At 42.2% G+C, this 17048-nt stretch overlaps 2 pseudogenes; both read right to left on the reverse strand.

The window, feature by feature from the left end:
- Positions 1 to 292: 292 nt before the first annotated feature.
- Positions 293 to 3621, reverse strand: LOC138175535 (splicing factor 3B subunit 2-like; annotated as a pseudogene).
- Positions 3622 to 5969: 2348 nt separating this feature from the next.
- LOC138175343 (vimentin pseudogene) lies at positions 5970 to 7692 on the reverse strand (annotated as a pseudogene).
- Positions 7693 to 17048: the final 9356 nt, after the last annotated feature.

Raw genomic sequence — 17048 nt, forward strand, 5'->3', positions numbered from 1 at the left:
GATCACAAAAATGGAAGAGCAAACATTTTTTTGATCCTTACAAACCCTCAAACCTCTCCAAAATAGAATTGCCTTCCATAGTTAAAGCAGTTTCTGCTTTCTTCACAATCAAGAAAGCAAGAACACAAACAAATTAACAACTTGATGATCTAACATCAGAGAAGTCTATTACCTAACCCCTAAAGTGCTCAGTCAACATCCCCTCATTCACCAGGATCTCAGCAGCAGGTTACTTGTGTGATTGTGGGTTTACGGTGTAACTCAACTCTATACCCAACAACAGGAATTCAAATTCTTTTTTTTTTTTTTAGCCTTCTTTTCCCTGGGAGGGAAGAGCTTTATTTACAAAACAGGTCTGAAATAAGAACATGGAAATGAACAAGCGTCCTTGGAATCAGGAGGGATCTGGGCTCCAGGAACCAAGTTAGGCAGAAAGATGAGCCAGATGTCTTGGTGGTTAAAACTGGAACTCTTTGTACTTCTTGCTGCCCCTGCGGCTGTCCTGGGGCTGAGCCTTCTGTTTCTTTTGCTTCTGCTTGGCAGCGTGTTCGGCCACCATGTCGCTGAAGTCCTCCTTCTCTACCTGGGCCTGCTGCTCCCACACGTGCTCCTCATACTTCTGGGTCATAGCCATAGGGTCTAGCTCCAACTCCTCTGGGGCCAAAGCCACCTCCACCCCTTGCAGTTCGGGGCCGGGCCCTTGCGACTCATCACCGTAGACATGTCATATATATGGCTGGACCCCATCATGGCACCTCCCACCGTGGCTGTTCTCTTCTCGGGTGTAATAAGAATGTAAATTTTAAAGATCTTCCCTGACCCTAGGCTAATGTGCACCTGAAGCCTGGGGTGGGGGAGGCTTGTTTTTCAGTAGATACTTCTTGATTGGCCAGTGAGTCAATAAGGTTGTTACATTCTCTGAGCCAGGAGAAGGCTATATAAGCCCTGATGTGTAGCTTTGTTTTGGGACTCACTTTGAGAAGTATTCTGTGATTTGATCTGAATTCTGGGAAGCCATTGTTGAGAGTCCCCCGGCTTTGAAAAACCCAGAATGTGGAAACCCAGATGTTGACTGGGTATGGATGTAATGGTTGGACAGTTTGGAAATCTGTCTACTTGATGTTTCTGTCTTGATAATTCTGCCTTATGCCTGTATACTTTGAGGTTCAGGGTGCTGACCTTTTCTCCTGAACAAGGTAAATGATATATGTCTGACTGATTAAAGTAAGCTTGTTAACCCATTTTGAGTTGCTTTCCTTTAACAAAGCAGATCCAAGAACCTGTATGGGCGGCAAACCCTGAGGACGTGCTTGGGGTGCTTGCTGCTACATCGGGCAGCACAGTAAACAGCTGGGGGGTCTCACTGCCATCCATGGCTTCTTCAATCTTCTTTTTCCTTAGTTCAATCAGTTCAGGCATCTCCATCCCAGCTGGGACCTATGAGAAGCCTCCAGGGGTGATGAGACCACTGTCTGCCGGGGTTATGAAGCCCCTTTCATCAGGCTTATCTTCATCACTTTCTTCCTCTTCCTCCTCCTCCTCGGAGGACTCCTCCTCTGAAGGCTCCAGCTCCCCCCAAGGTGTCCGGTCAATCTCTTCTTCCTCTGTCTTAGTCTGGAATTCCGCTGCATTGGTTCCAAACACGTCTCCATAGAGAGGTTTCCCAGTCTCATTCACAGGAGGCTTGCCCCAGCCTCCAGCGTGGTAACCGAAGGAACAGCTCTCTGGAATGGGAGAATTCAGTCCAGGGATCTTCAGGTTAGGGTAGGAAGGGGGAGGTCCATAACGCTGCAAAGCAATCAGCCACGGGGGAGGAACTTTGTGGGCGTTTGGTCCAACTGGCATCCCCAGTGAAATACTCAACTCATCAGACAAATCTCCTGGCTTCTTCTCCTTCAACCGAGTCTCAAACTCTTTCCCCTCATGGTAAAGGTCCCCATGAATCGTCAGCTTCGGCTTGGTCTGCCACTTGAAGAAGGCATCATGTAACTTCTGGTAGTCAATGTCAATCTTTCCCATCTTGGGCCTAACCTTCTCTCGCATTTTGGACTTCATGGTCTTCTGTTCTTCCTTCTCCTGCAGAGCCTCACGCATCTCCTAAATCCCTGTTCGTTTGATAAAGTCTGGCAATTCAAAAGGGGGCTTCTCAATCCCCCGCTTGCCCTGCAGGTATTTGCGCTTAAAGCACCAGTGGCGTGGGACTGGCACTGAGTTCCTCGTGGCCTTCAGGTGCACCAAAAGCTTGGGGTCCTGGGCTGTGACGTCATGCATCTCCAACACATCTGGCTGGGCCACCAGCTGTTTCAATTCAGCCACAGTGAAACGATTCATCCTCCACAATTTCTTCTTGGAGAGTTTGGGAGCCTCAGGTTTCTTCTCCTGCTCGTCATCACTGGTGTCATCATCACTATCTTTGCGTTCCTCCTCAAAGCCTTTCTTCTTGGCGGCTGCAGAGTTTTCCAGCTTGTCTAATTTCTCTGGCTCCTTCTCTTTCTCCTTCTTCACGTCATCAGTCAGCTTGAAAGCTTCAAAAATCCTTTTAAAGAAGATGAAGTTGGGTTCATAGATCTCAGGCTCCTCAGTGGCATACTCAATCTCTACTGCAGTAGCAAAAGAGTCTGCACCACGGCGGCTCCCTGGACTCCCAGTGGTGGGGGCACGGCTCGATGCTGAATGCTGGGGCTTCTTCTTCTTGCGGTTCCGCCGCTTTTGGTTTTTCTCTTTCTTAGATAAAGACACTGCGTCTTCCTCGGTCTCAGAAGCCGAGACCCCCAGGGACGACCTCGTGTCTGCCTCCATGTCCTCTTCATCATGCACTGATGTCAGCTCTTCCTGTCGAATCTCCTTCAGCTGCAGGATCTTCTCCAAGGCCTGGGGGATCTTGGGCCTCACACTGGGGTCATCCCTCTCTCTGTTTTCTTCTCCTGGAGGAGGAGGGGGGCCCCAAGGACGGGGCCTGGAGCCCTAATGGGGACACCAGGGGGTGGGGGCCCTACAGGAGCTGCAACTCGAGGAGCCATTGGAGGCCGAGCCCCAATGGGGCCCATGTCTTGAGAGGGTCAAGGGACTATGGAACCCATCTTGGCCATCTCTTGCCGTTCCTGTTCCAGTAACACAGCTGCCTTCTTGGCCTCCTGCTGCATTAGCAAGGCAGCCTGCTGCTGGGCCAGCTTCAGCCACTCCTCCTCCGACAGGGCCACGGGGTCACCTACCCGAAGAGGTGGTGGGGGCCCCAAATTTGGTGGGTGTGGTCCTACTCCCATGGGGAAACCAAGTCCCAGACCTGGTGGCGGCGGAGGTGGTGGTGGCGGTGGAGGCTGCAGAGGGGGGAGTCCCATAGGCGGAGGAGGCAGAGGGATTCCAGAGAGCTGTGCTGCCATGGGGGGAGGGGGAGCGGTTTTGTCTCCATCTTCACCTCTCAAAACTGGTCGATTCAGCACAATGCCCGTCTGCCGGGTATAGGTCTGCAGTCTCTCCCTCTCGGCTTCCTTGGATCGGGGCTCCAATCTCCGCCAGCTTGGCCTGCAGCTCGGGCGCGGCCCAGGCGCCATAAGGGGCCCGTGGTGGGGGCGGGGGCAGCTGAAGCTCACCTTTAGGCGGCTCGGGATGCTCCGCCGCCATCTTAGCGGCGAGAAGGCGCGCGGCCCAGGGGACTGAAGAGCCAGGAATTCAAATTCTATACATCAGAAATATTCTAAGGCTGCCCTGGAAGCTGGAAGCAATCTGTGGTGCCAGAGAACTGAAGAATAGAGGGAATGGGGGCAGAGCACAAAAGCTTGAAGGAAAGAGCCTAACATCCAGCTGGGACTAATTCTATTCCCACAGAAGTCGCCTGGGGCAAAGGATGAGATTGGTGAATCATGTGTACATCAGCATAGGAGGAGTCTGAGACTTAGATTTATCCTCCAAGGAAATCTTTATCAGTAGGAAAGGGTGTAAGAAAGTGAACAGTAGGAGAAAATAAGGGGGAAAAGACTGAAATTTGCAAAGATATCAGGAGGAGGAAAGCTCAATTAAAAAGTTTGACCTTAAGCAGATAAAGCACTAGGTAAAACATTAATAGAAGGAAATGTGGCTTCAAGATCAGATGAAATAATTCAAGCATATATGAATAAGGATTGAAAGCCAAAGGAAAATGAATCAATACTTGTTGAGTCAGAGGACCCTGTGGATTACCAAGACTGCCAGGAACCAGAGCAGGATAAGAATGGCAAAAGTTGAATTTTTGATCTACCCAGCAGAAATAATGGGTGAAACAGAAAAAAAAAAAAATTGAATTCATGGTGGCAAGTCTCACCTAAGAAACAAAAGAGCTGGTAAGTGATTGGAAATTCAAATGCTAAAAGGGAGGAAAATTTGGAAGAATAATTGCAAAAAGCGTTAGCAATGAAAAGAAAATATGGTCTCAACACAAGTAAAATATATTTATCTCAAAGATAGGATGCATAGAGATACCTTAACAGTCATAGGTCTCCCAGAAAAACCCAAATCAAAAAACCTGAACAGTACAACACAAGAAATAACATAAAACTTCCCAAAAAATCTGACCATAGAAAACAAAGTGTTAAGGGAAAGAATCCATAGGTCACCTCAAAAACAAAAAACAACCAAAAAGCCCTGTGCGGCAAATTCTAAGACATATAAGGATGAAAATTAACAATTCCATTAAAAATACAACAACAAATTCTCTAAGCAGATAGAATAAAGACCTTCAAAAGTAACAGGAGTAAATATTTGGATAATGCAAAGCTATTCCGAGCACACCAGAACTGCAAAAGGGAATGGAATAATTCCTAAGAAAAAGGCAGAGCAAGGTGATGTTCCCTGTAAATCTGCGCATAATCATAAATGGAAAAAAAAAAGATGAATGGTCAGTAAAAAGAGATGTTTAAAACATCCCTACAAAGAAAACCAGTCTGGAACAAATTATTTGCTTCTCCAAAGCCCTTGACAACAGAAATATAAGAAAGATAAATAATATAGCAACCAAGAGAAAAAAACAAAAGCAACAAAACAGAATAACAACATTGAGTCCATTAAGGGATTTCTTTCTAAATATACATGAGGATACAAGGATGAAAGCAGAAGTCAAAAAGAAGTAAGTACTTTGTGATATACCCTAATGAAGCCAAAGGAAAATAATGAAGGGAGAATAACACCTCTGGTCTATCAGAAAAGAGCCTACTGGAAAATAGATGAGGAAAGAAAAAAAAAGTGAGGAGAGGGATGGGGAAATTTTGTTTCAGCGATATAATGGGAGTATCACTGATGAATGCCTCTGTGGGAGAAGATAGATAAGAAAAACAGATACCTTACAAAGAGATCTTTATAAATCTGTAGGGATTTGGTGCTTGGAGAGACCACTCATCTTGCTTTAGGAACCAGAGGAAGCAGAGCTCCTGGAGGCAACTGATTTCAATAAAGATGGTAGCACAGAGACCCAGAGAGGAGATTTCAAGGAAATGAGGGGAAATGATTGAGGTGGCTTAACAGGTGAACCTTGGCCCATCAGGAAAAAACTAAAAGTAGGACACAGAGAGAACATCCCTCTCCTGGCTCACTAGAAGGAGAAAAGGTAAGAACAGAGCGAAGAGGTTATTGCTATAATAAACAACCACAAAAGAAGCATAAAAGGGTAAGAGATAGAGCCTATAAACCATGGAATTTTACAAATATTAACAATTGGAATATTTTGTCTCTACCTGATCTACATTTCCCAGTATATTTTCTCTGTTCTCTTCCTAGACAACTATTCCTTATAACAAAGAATAAAAAACAGGGGAAAAGAAAGAAAAAAATTATAAAAAAATCAACATATCAAAATGTCTGATGTTATATGTAGGTGTTAATACTTTATAGTCTCTCATCTTCATAAATATGGTAAGAAATGTCTTCTCATTTCATTCCCCCTCCCTAAATTTGAAGCTCTGTGTTTTGACATTCTATTTGCTTCTTCCCCCCCCCCCCCATATTTTCCAAAGATTTATTGAAGCAGTAATAGGTTGGTCAGACACTGGTTGGAAATAAAAAGCAATTTTATGGCATTCAAAAATATTTCTTTAAAAAGTATGATAGCACAAGATATCACTATAAACTAGATTTTGTTGTAAACTTTCTAAATCTTTTACAAGGGTCAGTTCATAAGAACTAAAGCCTATTCTGTTATAGCTATCCAAATCTATGTTGTGCTCTTGGAAAACTGTAGAAAGGCACTGAAAAGCTGTGGGGGGTTTTTTTGTTGTTGTTTTTTTAGTTTTTTTTTATCATATGGAATTCTCTTTTCTTCTTGCTGGTAAGATTGTACTGCAGTCAGCTCACACTTTTCATTCCATATCATCGTGGTGTTGAGAAGTTTCATTGATGACCTGTTCATCTGTAGTTTCAACAGTCTTAATTAGGAGTGTTCTCTTTGAATCGGTGTCAACCATTGGGTGTGAGTCAAGGTTGGTTTCCCTCAGATTCAGGGAAAAGAAATTGGGAAGAGACAGAGCAATTCTGCTCTCCTCTCCCTCCAGTAGTTTCCTCTAGGTGGCTATCTAAATATCAAGAGCCATCTTGACAATCGGTAGGTGCTGATATTCACGAAGGTGATGGGCCATGTATTCTCTCTAGTTCTGGATTTCATCCTGCAGGCGGTGCTATTGATAGTGTCTTGGTACTCTTCCATGTCACGCATCCGGGGTTCCAGGAATTCATTAGTTCCTTTAAGTGTATCCACTTCGCAGGTCCTGAGGCTCTGCACCTGTGGTCGGTATTCATTACATCCTTGCTTAGCCTGGCGCCTGGCATCATTGTTCCTATTTGAAGCTTCAGATAGATCGCAAATTTGGACTTGTACCATTCCGCAGCCTCCCAAAGGTTCTTGGCATCCACGCTTTCATACTGCTGATGGACATCACGCAGGGCTGCAGTGAGGTCCAGCTTGGCAACATCCACGTCGGTCTGAACGTTTTGTTCCTGAATCTGTGCCTGCGGTTCTTGGATTTCCTCATCGTGAAGTTTCTTCAAGAAAGCAATCTCCTTTTGCAGGGTTTTAACTTTACACTCCAGGTCTAGACGTGCTAAGGAAGCCCTGTCAACTCCTGTCTGAAAGACAGCAAGGTGCTCTCAGATTCCTTTGCACCGTCTCTTGCAATTTCTCGCGGAGCCACACGATGTCCTCGGCCCCGCTGTAGATGCTCTCCACCTCCACCCGGGCTTTGTCATTGGTGAGCTGGCCCACCTGCAGGCGCAGCTGCCGCATCTCCTTCTCATACAGGTCCCCCAGGCGCGACTTGCCCTGCCCTTTGAGCCTTTCTAACTCGGCCAGCAAGATCTTGTTCTGCTGCTCCAGAAACGCACCTTGTCGATGGAGTTGGAGAAGCGGTCGTTCAGCTCCGGCAGCTCCACCTTCTCTTGGTGCGGATGCTTCTGAACGCAGTGTTGATGGCGTCGGCCAGGGAGAAGTCCGAGAAGTCCTAGCGCAGCCTCACTCTGGTGATTGGGACGCTGCGCCTCAGGAGCACCGCCGATGAGCTCGTGGGGTACACGCAGCTCAGGGAAGAGGTGTACACGCTGCGGGTGGATGATGTTGCCCAGGCTGTAGCAGGTGGTCGAGGTCACGTAGCTGTGGCTGGAACTGGACCACCGGCCCACACTGCTGCCACCGAACATTCCACAGTAAGAGGATGAGGATACTGACCAGGTAGACATGGCTGGAGAGCTGCTGTGGGGCTAGTGGTGGTGGCGGTGCTGACTGCGGCTAAGGCGACTAGACCTGGGCTACTGGAGTGGCAGAGACTCTACTTGCTTCTTTTGGTCAAATCAAGTCACGTGTTTCTAGGCTTGTTCCTTTATTAATAGAGGGCTGTTCCTCAGCACCTCCAATTTGATCGGAGCACTGCCTTATGAAGTCACCTGCTGCAGCCATTTTCCAAGAAAGGCATCAGTTTTGGACCAAACGGCCTACCTCCTCAACTACAAAACAATGAGAATAATCTATTTTGAGGTCTAATGCAATGTTTGTGGCTAAATGAGGGAAGGGAAAGCCATTCTATCCCTTGTTTCCCTATCTCTACCATTAGAAACAACCAGAAGATAGCTTAGTATGTGTCTTTCGTTCATTACAATATTACCAGATATGAAGAGTAGGCTGACTTTGAGGAACAGTAAGCCAGAACTTCAAATAGGAGCCTCTGATTCTATCCCTAAACAAGTGTGTTCTTTTCCATGTATCCTTAATAGAATAAATTGAAAGTGTTAGGTTTTCATCAGCAGTAATTGTGGTGAAAGATTTTTTTTTTTTCCATTTTCCTCAATGACACTGTGCTCAACTAAGTAGTTTCAGGTATCTGTACTACATTAAGCAAATGAGAGATATAGGTACATTAAAACATAAAAATAGATTTTTTATGCAAAAAAATAAAACTTTTAAATGAACACAATGCAACTGGGGAGAAGGGACATTAAATAAGGAATGTAATTAAGGAAAATGCATCGAATATCTTTGATAAAGGTATGACACATGTATGTATATTTTATATACACATACTGATGTGTATACACATATATGTTTATATTTTTTACTAAGAACTATTTTTCAATAGTTAAGTGGGGTTACCTTCACTTGATTAAATAAATTATTTCATTGCTCAACTGATTAGAAGTTTCTCAAGTACAAATTAAAACATTTTATTGTACCTATTTAAAGTCAAATATGACAAATATTAATGCTATCAACAGAAACTACTATATATTTGTACAACCGACCAGACTCTATTAAAATATGCAAGTTTAAATAATTGGGGAAATGCTAATACTGAGGGTCCAGATGGGTCTAATCTCAGAGGCCTTCATGGATGATAAAAGTTTGAACAGAAATTGCAGGAAGGTAGAGACATGATTTGGCATCAGGGAAAAAGGAGGGTGATCCAGATGGGGAGCATGGCAGGTGTGATGGCTCAAAGGCAGGAGTATCATGTGTGAGGGATGACAAATAGTTTTGTTTGGCTGAAGTATGAGCAGAATCTGGGGTGTAGGCATGGAAGCTGTGACTCTCTACACCCCATTAACCAGTCTCTAACATGAGTATCTCAATTTATTTCACACATAACGTTCAACAACCAAAATGTTAATTATCCTATGACTCTTCTGCTGCCACAATCATTTTTTCTTCCTACTTGATAAGCTCTTTTTGGCCAAAAGTTGTTAAATAACTTTTTTTTTCTTCCCTAGAGAGTCAGGGTAGTGAGAGCGGTAGTTGCAAAATGTCCACCTACTAGCTACTTTGAAATTGCATTGTAATAGCAAAAATTGTTGTATGAACAATTAATTTGGGTTTCTAATTAATGAATCACTAAAGAAAAAAAAGAATCTTATTTTAGAATGTTTCCACCTATAATGCAGTTCCATTGCATAGACCCAGAGATTATTGTTGGAGTGAAGTATTCGTACATTTTTATATGAACATATATGTGTTTATGTGTGTATTTCTATAAATATATTCAAATCCCAGAGGAAAAAAAAGCCTAGAGGCAAAATAATAAAACAGTGAACAATTTTGCTGACCAAACTGCATTTTGTTTAGTTAACAGTCATTTATGGTTTCTGGTGCCAGAATATGAGGCTCTAAAAGGAAAAGTAGTAACACCTGATTGTTGGATAGGTAGTTATGGTATAGTGTATAGAGAACTGGCTTCACTCTGGCTGTGTGACTCTGGAGAAGTCATTTAACTTCTTAATGCTACAGCCACTCCTATAATGCTTTAAGGTTCTCAAGATATTGTTGATATGCAGTGGTAGACAGTTTCCTTTCCAGAGTTCCCTACATCAATGAAATTACAGTATTTCCATATATGTATTTTCTATATGTATATATTTGTAATTCTATATAATATATGTATTTATATATGTATTTCCATAATGCTTTAAGACTTACAAAGCGATTTTTGCACAATAATCTCCCAGATAATCTTGTGAAGTTAGTAGTACAAGTATTAGAATTTACATTTTCCAGTTGAGAAAACTGAGACAGAAGTTAAGTCATTTGATTTGGTGACAGAGGTAATAAATACCAAAGAAGTAAGATTCAAGTCCTGGTCTCCTCTGACTCCAAAGTTCAAAACACTCTTCACTACACTACACTACACTACACTATTAATGTAATAGTGTTAAATGAAGAATCTAAAATTAAATAGAATTTGTTGATGTTAGAACACCATCCACCATCACAGATTTTAACCAATTTAGTACTAAATGTTGGGGAATTGACTGAAGTACCTAGAAGATATGTGACTTTCACAGAGTCACACAGCCAATAAATGCTAGAAGAGGGATTTTTAATTCAGATCTTCCTTAGTCTAAACCCAGTAATCTATCATATATGTCATACTACCATGATTATTAAATACATACATACAGACTCACATCCATAATTATGTATGTATATGTCTGCTTTGAGGATAAAAACTGATAAAATCTGAAGAGGTGGAGCATAGACATTTTATAATTAGTATGTTAAAGAGATATTATTTTATTTCTTGTTTATAAGAAGAATTGTAAATAGGATGAAGGGACTGGGGCTTTTGTGAAAGAAGCTGACATTTAAGTGCAGCTGACTATGTTATTCCAGAGGATATTTCATTAATTCAGATTGTCAAAACCCAAGTGAGCTCCCCCTGCCCTTCCCCATTTTGTCAAAAGTGTAAAAAGGACTATTTATGTCTTCATCTGTAGGTTTCAAATGTTTCAAGCAGCTGTAGACTTTATTCAGTAAAAATCTATTAAGCCTTCCCTTTACTCAGCACTGTACGAGGTGTCATAGGCAAAAAATTTTCTTTTTTTCCTTTATTTAATACACACACATATATATAATATATATTTATAATATATATATATATATGTAAATTAGATAAGTAGCCCCCTCCACCCAATTGAGAACATAACAAAAACAAAATCCATTATAGATATGTATAGTCAATTAAAACAAGTTTCCACCTTGACTATATCCAGTTGTTTTTTGTTTTTTTTTTTTGTCTCACTCTGCTCTCTGAGTCCTTTAACCCTCTATCAGGAGGTTGGTTATATTTCAACATCAGTCCTCTGGAATTCTGATTGTTCATTACATAGATAAGAGTTCAGCATAACAATATTCAATCATGTGTGTATATGTGTGTATACACAAATACATTTATACTTTACATTCGCATATTGATATATTGAATATATTAGATTCCCTCAGATTTCCCAGTTGCATGTAAAAATAATAATAATAATATATTTTTTAAATTTTTTTTTTGCCTTTTGGAGGGCAATTGGGGTTAAGTAATTTGCCCAAGGTTACACGGCTAGTTTTTTGTGTGTGTTAAGTGTCTGAGGCTGGAACTGAACTCAGGTCCTCCTGACTCCAGGCTGGTGCTTTACACAATGCTCCACCTAGCCACCTCTATTTTAAACATTTGATTTTAAAACATTGAATTCCAGATACTTTCCCCCCTACTCTCCTGTAGTGCAAGATACCCTATATAGTATGTATGTCATTCTCTCCCTAAACCAAATTCAATTTGAGGTTGACCAATTCCCTTTTAACTTCCTGTTCTTCCCCTCCATTGTAACAGTTTTCTCCTATCATTTCTATATGAGATAATTTACCCCATTCTGTCTTTCCCTATCTCCTCTCATTATATTCTTCTCTCACCTCTTAATTTCAGCTTTTAAGTATGATCCTTACCTATTCACTTGGTCCTGTGCCCTCTATGTATACCTGTACATATATATATATATATGTATATATATATACACACATTCACATATGTATTCATACAAACATATACCCCCCTATATAGATATATACATGTATGTATACATATTTTATATTCCCTTCAACTATCCTCATACTGAGAAATGTTTCATAAGTTACAGGTATCATTTTTTCCATGTAGGAATGTAAATAGTTTGACTTTGATAAGTTCCTTATAATTTCTTTTCCCTGTTTACCTTCTCATGCTTCTCTTGCTTCTTGTACCTGAATGTCAAATTTTCTATTCAACCATTTCTTCATCAAGAATGCTTGAAAGCTGCATATTTTCCCCTAAAATATTTTTTCATTTTTCAAATGCTTTATTAAATTCTGATTTAAATCATTCATTTTCACCAAATTTTGAGTTACAAATTTTCTCCCCGTTTTTCTCCTACTCACAGCCCCAAAATACCAGTCCCACAGGATATCCCCTCCTCCAATCTGCTCTCTCCCATTGTAGCAGCAAGCACCCTGGAGTTCCTAGGGTGGCTGCTCACACAGGTTCTTGGATCTGCTTTGATAAAGGAAGGCAACTCAAAATGGGTTAACAAGCTTACTTTAATCGTATATCGTTTACCTTGTTCAGGGAAAAAGGTCAGCACCCCGAACTTCAAAGCATACAGGCAGAATTGTCGAGACAGAAACAGATCAAGTAGACAGCTCTCCAAACTGTCCAGCCATTACATCCATACCCAGTCAACATCTGGGTTTCCACATCTGGGTTTTTCAAAGCCGGGGGACTCTCAACAACAGCTTCCCAGAATTCAGATCAAATCACAGAACACTTCTCAAAGTGAGTCCCAAAACAAAGCTACACATCAGGGCTTATATAGCCTTCTCCTGGCTCAGAGAATGTAACAACCTTTTGGACCCACTGGCCAATCAAAAAGTATCTATTGAAAAACAAGCCTCCCCCACCCCAGGCTTCAGGTGCACTTTAGCCTAGGGGCAGGGAAGATCTTCCAAATCTGCATTCCCATTACATTCGGCCCCAAGATCTTTCATGCCCATAGCATAGACAATTTACTTTTGAATTAGCACTAAACATCTCTTAGGTCACATTTTCAAGGTACAGAACTAAAGTTACCAAAGTGGCCACTGGGCCTTAAACAAACACAAAGTACATAGCATTATTACCTCAATTGAAAACAAGAGTTCAAACAAAGTTCTCTGGGGGAAGGGGGAGGGGTACCCTTCCCCTCACACAGCTCCAGCCCCTGCCTCCAAGCACAGACAGGGGGCTGGGCAACAAAACCAACAAGGTGGGATCCCTGGGGATTCAAGGCACTTAATCCCACCCACCATAGTCACAAGTCCATCCTCCCCCTGGGTCCCAAACTGTGGGATGCAGCCAGGAAACACACGCAGTGCCCCTGCTTTGCTGCTCAGTTCTTATCTTTTCCTGTGGCTGAATTCCGAACTCCTGGGCTCCTTCTCCTCTCGCAGGCAGCAGCCGCTCCTGGCTTCTGCCCAGGTCCTGATACAGGCAGCTCACCATTCCTGCTCTCAGCTCAGCGAAGTCTGCATGCAGGCCACTCTTCTCTCCTGGTCCATGGCTCCACAGAGTCACAGCTACCACAACTGGGAAACAAACAATTATCCCAGCCCCCATACTTTCCTTTTACTCTGCAGATCCTGTTCGTGACGCCATTTTGTAGCAGCAAGCTCCCTGGAGTTCCTAGGGTGGCTGCTCACACAGGTACTTGGATCTGCTTTGATAAAGGAAGGCAACTCAAAATGGGTTAACAAGCTTATTTTAATCGTATATCGTTTACCTTGTTCAGGGAAAAAGGTCAGCACCCCGAACTTCAAAGCATACAGGCAGAATTATCGAGACAGAAACAGATCAAGTAAACAGCTCTCCAAACTGTCCAGCCATTACATCCATACCCAGTCAACATCTGGGTTTCCACATCTGGGTTTTTCAAAGCCGGGGGACTCTCAACAACGGCTTCCCAGAATTCAGATCAAATCACAGAACACTTCTCAAAGTGAGTCCCAAAACAAAGCTACACATCAGGGCTTATATAGCCTTCTCCTGGCTCAGAGAATGTAACAACCTTTTGGACCCACTGGCCAATTGAAAAAGCATCTACTGAAAAACAAGCCTCCCACCCCAGGCTTCAGGTGCACTTTAGCCTAGGGGCAGGGAAGATCTTCCAAATCTGCATTCCCATTACACCCATATATTCTCCCATACCCCTTTTGACTTTTCCAGTAGGGCATGGTGGATCTTTATGCCTCAGAGCCTGTATATCTTATTTCCCAATTACATGTAAAAGAGTATCAACAATAGTATGTGTATATATATTTAAATATTTGATTTTAAAGCTTTAAATTAAAGATTCATTCCCTTCCTCCCTTGTCACCCACCCTTACTGGGAAGATAAGCAGTTCAGTATAGGTTGTACATGTGTAGCTAATGCAAAACAATAACATAGTAGATATATTGTAAAAGACTGACTATATTTCCCTCCCTCCTATCTCACCTCCCACTTGTTCTATTCTCTATTTTGTTCCCGTCCTTTTTCAAAAGTAGATGCTTCCAACTTCCCTCCCCCTAGCCTGCTTTCCTTTCCATAATGCCCCCTCTGATTCCCTTTCCCCCCTACTCTCCTGTAGACAGAGATACCCTATTTAGTGTGTATTTCATTCCCTCCCCAAGCCAAATTCAATGAGAATAAGGTTGACCCATTCCCTTTTGCCTTCCTATTCTTCCCCTCCATTGTAACCATTTTCCCTTACCTCTTCTTTATTAGATAGTTTACCCCATTCTGTCTCTTCCCATCTCCTCTCATTATATTCCTCTCTCACCTCTTAATTTCACCTTTTAAGTATTATCCCTTCCTGCTAAATTGGCCCTGTTTCCTCTACCTATGTATACCTGTAAACATATATACACACATTTTATGTATTCATATGCCCATATACCCTCATATATAAACAGATACAGATATGTGTATATATATATTTATATACGTATATATATATATATATATATATACACACACACACACACACTTTATATATGAGGGCATATAATAGAAATTTATATGTTTCTATTCCCCTCAACTATTTTCATACTGACAAAAGTTTTATTAGTTACAATTATTGTTTTTCCATGTAGGGATGTTAGTAGTTCAGCTTTGATAAGTTCCTTATGATTTCTTTTCCCTGTTTACCTTCTCATGCTTCTCTTGCTTCTTGTATCTCAATGTGAAATTTTCTATTCAGCTCTGGTTTTTTTCTTCAACAATGCTTGAAAGTCCTCTATTCCACTGAATGACCATATTTTCCCCTGAAACATAACCCTCAGTTTTGCTGGGTAGGTGATTCTTGGTTTTAATCCCAGCTCCTTTGGTCTCCAGAATATCATATTCCAAGCCCTTCGATCCCTCAGTGTAGAAGCTGCCAGATCCTGGGTTATCCTGATTGTGTTTCCACAATATTCAAATTGTTTCTTCCTGGCTGCTTGTAATATTCTCTCCTTAATCTGGGAATTCTGGAACCTGGCTATAATATTCCTTGGAGTTTTCTTTTTGGGATCTTTTTCAGGAGGTGATCAGTGGATTCTTTCAACCTCTATTTTGCCCTCTGGTTCAAAAACATCAGGGAAGTTTTCTTTGACAACTTCCTGGAGGATGATTTCTAGGTTCTTACTTTGATCATGGCTTTCAGGTAGTCCAATAATTTTAAAATTATCTCTCCTGGATCTATTTTCCAGGTCAGTGGTTTTCCCATGAGATATTATTTCACATTGCCTTCTATTCTTTCATTTGTTTGGATCTGTTTAACAGCATCTTGATTTCTCATGAAGTCATTATCTTCCATTTGCTCCAATATAATTCTGAAGCAATGATTCTCCTCATTGAGCTTTTGAGATTCTTTTTCCATCTGGCAAATTCATCTTTTTAAGGCCTTCTTCTCATTGCCTTTTTGAGCCTCTTTTGCCATTTGAGTTAGTCTATTTTTTAATGTGTGATTTCTCTCAGTAAGGCTGTTGACTCTCATTTTGTAATACTCTTGCATCCTTCTCATTTCTCTTCCCAATTTTTCCTCAACTTGTCTTATCTGCTTCTTAAAGTCCTCTATGGCCTGAAACCAGTTCGTATTTTCCTTTGGAACTTTTGGTGCAGAAATTCTGACTTCACTATCTTCCTCCTGTTCCATGCCTTGCTCCTTTTTGTCCCCAAAATAGGATTCTAATGTTGGAATCTTCTGTCTGCTTTGTTTCCTTTGCCTGGTCATGTCACCCCTCACTCACTTGACCCTGGTCTTTTTGCCAGAGTAGGACTCTGCTACCAGACAGAAGAGCTTTCTTCCAACACTAGGGTTTTCTCAGCTGCTGGATGTATTAGATGGGTGCAGTCTAGGAGGTCTCCACATGCTTTGACAAGCTGGACACACACCACAGGACCTCCGCCCTAGACTGCAATCCAGATCCAAGCAGGTTAAAGTAAGCAATTACCCCTGAAAGTTGTCGCTTGTTCCCCCTACAGTCTGCAGCGCAGGAGCTGAAGCTGCCACCTGGCGCTTGGCTGGGTGTGCCTGTGTCTCAGTGGCTTCTTGCCCCGGGGGCAAAAGCCAATGCACTCCCACTTACTGGGTCCCAAAGTCCAGACTTCACTGACCTCTCACTTTGTCCTTTGCATCTATGTGTTGATAATTCTGGAAATGGCCACAGCTGCTGCTTATCTAGAGTCCTTCTGGCCAGTGGCTGGTCAGGCCTGCCCTGTTGCTAAAGCCTTGGTGTAGGGCTGGGCTTGGCTCCCAGGGCGTCACATTGGCTACTTGCTGCAGGCCTGCTGGGCTGTCCTCAGCAAGACATTAGCTTCTCTGTGTCATTTTCTGGGTTCTACATCTCCAAAGTTTGTTCAGAGTCCCCTTTTTACATTTATTGGGGAAGGTGGAAGTTGGAGCCACTCAGAGGTCGTGCTTCTACTCTGCCATCTTGACTCCACCCCCACTTTCCTATAAAGAGGTCCCCTAAAATATTATACTCAGTTTTTCTGGGTAGGTGATTCTTGGTTTTAATTCCAGGTCCTTTGACCTCCAGAATATCATATTCCAAGTCTTTTGATCCCTCAATGTAGAAACTGCAAGATACTGTGTTATCCTGATTGTGTTTCCACAATATTCAAATTGTTTCTTCTTGGCTGCTTGCAATATTTTCTCCTTGATCTAGGAACTCCAGAACCTGGCTATGATATTCCTAGGAATTTTCTTTGGGGATATTTTCCCAGAGGTAATCGGTGGATTTTTTCGATCTCTA

The sequence above is a fragment of the Petaurus breviceps genome, unplaced genomic scaffold, assembly GCF_028583685.1.
Source record: "Petaurus breviceps papuanus isolate PSGF00001 unplaced genomic scaffold, PetGlider_PUasm1.0 77, whole genome shotgun sequence".
NCBI lineage: Eukaryota > Metazoa > Chordata > Mammalia > Diprotodontia > Petauridae > Petaurus > Petaurus breviceps.